This window comes from Bombina bombina, chromosome 3 (genome assembly GCF_027579735.1).
Source record: "Bombina bombina isolate aBomBom1 chromosome 3, aBomBom1.pri, whole genome shotgun sequence".
NCBI classification, from domain to species: domain Eukaryota; kingdom Metazoa; phylum Chordata; class Amphibia; order Anura; family Bombinatoridae; genus Bombina; species Bombina bombina.
Window position 1 is genome coordinate 989,584,253 of NC_069501.1, and position 5,429 is coordinate 989,589,681.

Below are 5,429 nucleotides of genomic sequence, written 5' to 3' on the forward strand. Positions count from 1 at the left end.
GGGATTGTAATAACAGATGAGGGCGACATGACTGATTAACATAGGAGGCCTTCATACACCTAGCGAGAAAGATGCAGATCATGCTCTACACATAGCTAAATGGGGGACACAAGAAGCTGCCTACTGGCTCGGACATGACGAGCCGTGACACCGTGACACTCTGAAAACTAATGTTTATTCCTACTACTTTGCACATGCACATGTCTTTTCTTTTCCTCTTTTGATGATTGAATACTGCTGATTTTAATTGACAGGCCACAGAGCCTTGCTGGACATGTAGAGACATATGATTCCTTAATACTTTAACACTATCTGTTTACTAAGGACTAATTTGAAAATGGAAACTGGAAAACTTGATGTTTTATTTGTATTACACACCATGTATATGTTTCTTATTTTTCCTCTTTTCAATAAAAATATTTAAAAAAAAAAAAAAAAAAAAAAAAAAAAAGGATTTAGCAGTAGCCAACTATCAGAATTAATATAATAATAATTTGGTGGAGCTATTACTTTTAGTTGATCTGACTCAATAAGACATTAGTTAAGTGATGTGTGTACATGTGTAAAACGGAAGAACCATTCAATAGAGAAGAATTGCATAATTAAAAGGGACAGTCTAGTCAAAATTAATCTTTCATGATTCCGATAGGGCATGTAATTTTAAACTTTCCAATTTACTTTTATCATCAAATTTGCTTTGTTCGCGTGGTATTCTTAGTTTAAAGCTAAACCTAGGTAGGCGCATATGCTAATTTCTAAGCCCTTGAAGGCTGCCTCTTATCTGAATGCATTTGACCGTTTTTCACAACTAGAGGATGTTAGTTCATGTGTGCCATATAGACAGCATTGTGCTCACGCCCGTGGATTTACTTATGAGAGTGCACGGATTGGCTGAAATGCAAGTCTGTCAAAAGAACTGAAATAAGGGGGCAGTCTGCAGAGCCTTAGAGACAAAGTAATCACAGAGGTAAAAAAGTATATTAATATAACCGTGTTGGTTATGCAAAAAAAAAAAGGGAAACAACTTTTAATCAGAGTTATACAATTAATGGAAGAGCTGCCTCCTGGTGCATTTTTTTTATTTGTTTTTTGTTTACTTAGGCTTTGTTTACTTAGGCTATATAAAAAGCATATGCATGTCATTATTGTTGAAAAGCAAGTTTGAAATATTGTTTTTTTGGGGGGGTAAGACTGATAGTTGTCTAGGACAACAAAGTAACACCAGTCCCTGTTAAGGACACACAAACTTTACTACTGGGAGAGTAAGTGTAATTGTCAAAAACCTTTATTTTATTGCAGGCACACTAAAGTAAATCATAAACATTTGTAGCTGTCTGCCAGCAGTATAATCAACAAGTGAGTCACACACATTCTCTGGACGAGTGCATATGGCTGAGAAGTGAGGAAAGCATGAACCATACAAGCAGCTGCTGTGGGTCCTGCTGTCAGTTATAGGGGTTAGAGCTTGGCAGCTTATATTGTGTAATGTCACCATACCGGGCACATGCAAGAGACAGGTACCCAGATCCCAATGACTGACAGACAGGTGTCACCACTCACTAGGCTGAGCGTAGTGTACTGTGTGACTATTCAGGCCATCTGGCAATGAAGAAGTCACCATAAAGCTTATCAGGGTCACCAAGGATACCAGTCTGCGCTGGAAACACCCCCCCCTGACACCGGTCTCACCTGCTGCGGCTCCTCCCACGGGAGCTTCATCCACGCCAGGCTCTCCTGCTGTACTACCTTGCAAACACCTCCGTCCCGCCTGCTGTTGTGTCCGGCGGACACTTGACCGGAGCTGAACCGGCCCCGGCGACAACTTCCGGGGCAGCTGCCAAGCGACAGGACAGAAAGAAGAGTTGAGAGCTAGCAACCCGCGCCGACTAAGGCACCACAGCTGAGTACCGAGACTATCGAGCTGAAGAACCACTGACTGAGAGTAGCCGCCGTGTCTGTCGGATATTTTAAACTGCTAATGCCAAGAAAACATGGTCTGATACGGGTTATTGATGAATTGTAGATAACGGCCAAATTGATTTGCTGGAGAAAATAAGGCGATCGCCTTTTAGTAAATGCTTATTTTATTTTATATAAACACATATCTCAATGTAAGTTTCAACTTTGAAATAGAAACACTTTTTTTTCTGCAAAAAAATATCTGATTAATATAATTGAATCCCGTTTAAAAAGGCAGCACATTTAAATTGTAACTGAATACTGAAAGGCAAAATGACGATATGCAGTTTATACCAACAATTAAAGGGACATTATATTGTACACTTGTTCTCTCCTTTACAAGGAGTAATAATATTCACTTTTATTATTAAATTGTATATGCCGTAAAATAACTCTAAAATGTACGTTCTATTTATTTTGCCTTATTTCCCTGTAATTTAAATCTAGGGTTTTCCAATTCTGACAACTGGAAGATTTACATGGCAGTCTGCCACAAATATATCCCAAATTATCTCACTCAGAAATGATGAGATAAGGAATTGCAAAACAATAAGCATTTTGCAATCATAATAACAGCAAATACTCAAGTAATAAGGACAGATGGGTTCCAATAAAGAAGTCAAGTTATTAAAAAAAACATTTGCAGCAAGCAAGCAAGCCATTTTCAAACTCACCTACTATGTTACTTTATTGCAACACTGGAACAAGATCTTGTAATTACAAGTGATTTACTGTCCTTTTCATTTGTTTCTGATGATCAGTTGTACTTGTCATTTGATAATAGGGGCTTTTGCCAGTTTAAACTACCATGTGTAATTTAAATTTTTGTACTGACTTTAGAAAAGCTATGAAAATAGAGATATTCACAGAAATAAACCTCAAAGAGATGTGAGGGAGAGAGACTATACCATATGAAAGGGTATTCCTGATGCATGGATAGAGAGGTCAACGTTGAAATCTGTATGAATGCATTTCAGTTTTTAGTAGAAAATTGTTTCATTATACTTCCATCAGTTAAACAGTTGTTTAGTAAAAGTTATTAATATTGTATTCGCAAATGCTACATGTGACTAGTGGATCAGGATATACACCATGCCTTCACCATGATTCAGATAGAGAATACATTTTACTTTGTTCTCTTGCTATCTTTGTTTAAAAAGCAAGAATGTAAGCTTTAAGGGACATAAAACCCATTTTTTTTCTTTCATGATTCAGATAAAACATACAATTTAAAACTACTTTCAAATTTACTTCATTTTCTTGTTATCCTTTGTTGAAAATCAAGCATGTAAGCTTATGAGTGTGCACGTGTGGCAGCCCTATATGGCAGCAGTTTTGCAACAATGTTATACATTTGCAGGAGCACTAGATGGCAGCACTATTTCCTGTCATGTAGTGCTTCAGGCACGTGCACACTACCTACCTAGGTATCTCTTCAACAAAGAAGATCATGAGACCGAAGCAAATTTGATAATAGAAATAAATTGGAAACTTTCTAAATTGTATTCTCTATCTGAATAATGAAAGAACATTTTGTCAGTATATTTATGAAAATCTTAGCAGTGCTATCCAAATAATATATATAAGTTTATGGCAGGGTTATAAACACAATACAAAGAAATAGAAACCCTTATCAACCATGCACCTACTAGACCATACAATTAATATAAATATCTGAATTCTTTTATTTAGTTAATATCCATAAACATATTGAACTATATTTGCAATAAAAGGAAACTAAATAAAAGTTTATATGCGTTAGAACCAACTCTTAAGATATGCTATTCTTCTTACAAAACCCAGAACAATATACCTTCACAATTCAGCCTTATTTATTTAACACAATGGGACTAAAAACCTTTAACATCCAAGCAATACAATTCTAAACAGTGTTTATAAAACAATAGGATAAAATATATATTCTGCTATTTAACTGCAATTTATCCTAATACAAAATTAACCGACAATATCAGAACTTGTATAGATGAGTTACTTAGCCAATTCAGACACAGATTTGAACAATACCTAGGCTTATAACTACCAATTTAAAATACAATATACTTCACCAATTTTGAACCAATTCGTAGCGGTCTTTAGGTCATCTCATTTGAAAGAAGGTTTTTGCACAAATCAAGGATAAGTTTTAAGCTCCTTGCTGAAGTGAACTTTTTTTTTTTTTCAGGTATATCGCAGCCAAAATCAGATCACTAATTTTCAACAAGTTACAGACAACTCTCTCTTGTGCATTCAACACTCCCATTATATAATCATTGATGACATCATGTGGGTGGCACTACGGGAGCTGACCTTCCCATTGGTTATCTGGGAAGTCTAAATCGGATTGGCCCTTGGAAATTTCATTTTTAACAGCCAGAAAGAACCTTCTGGCTGTAGTTCTCGCAACATAACACCAGGTGGCAGCATACAGTACAACATAGCAATACAATACAGCATTTCTGACATTTTTAAGCAAGTTAATTTTTTTTTTATAAAATGGTTATTTAATCAGATCACACTCTCTGCATTAATCATATATAACCCCAATTACAGATGGTTAATATTAGGTTATTTTTTCTGATTATTCTGATACCAAATATGTTATATTATTAACATTTTATTATATTAAGGTAATTTAATACTGCTAATTAGTAGCTTAAAATGCATTACAATTTTATCGGTATCCTGGCATTTATATGTGAATAATAGCTTATTTTTAATTCAGTATTGTACTGTATTCCAAGTGAATCCTGTCTATGTAGATCTGAAATAAGAAAATAAATGTTAATAATCACTTCTCTTCAGGTCCATAAACATCTATTCATGTTTTTAAACACACAGAGGCTAAGTAAGATCTTTTGTGTTTTCAAAACATATACATCATTTCTATGTATATCTGAATTTATTTCCTATATAAATATCCCCTGCAGCAATCATCCACCTAATACAATGTGCTTAATTTTAATATATATATATATCATGAATCATACTGTAAGTCATTTGTCTTCACTGTATTATCCTAACATTCTAACTTTTCAGTAACTTCAGTTGCCAGACTTTTTGTCTCATACTCACCACATGGGGTCAATCCATGAGGAGTTGTAAGAGTCTTTAAAACAGCATATTTCCTGTTTAGCCAGCAGTGCAGATGAGTATTTGATTTTATTTGTGTCACCTTCCCCCAAGAGGGGTTTTTGCAGTAAGTCTTCAAATAGAGATTCAGTGAGATAGAACTGTTGTATCACACGTGTCAAATTCCAAAGGGGTTCTTGAACACATTCTTTTCTCACCTCACCAAATGTTCTGAGGTTATAAAAATCTGCATATATAGTCAAATGAATAGGGTCACTGAGCTATTTCCTTTAGAAAAGAAATGTTTGTGTTTCAAAAAGGCTCTACTGATCGTCAATCCTGATAGACGTGTATTAGAAGCTGTGTTCAACAAACTCATGTTTAATTAATCCTGAGTTCTC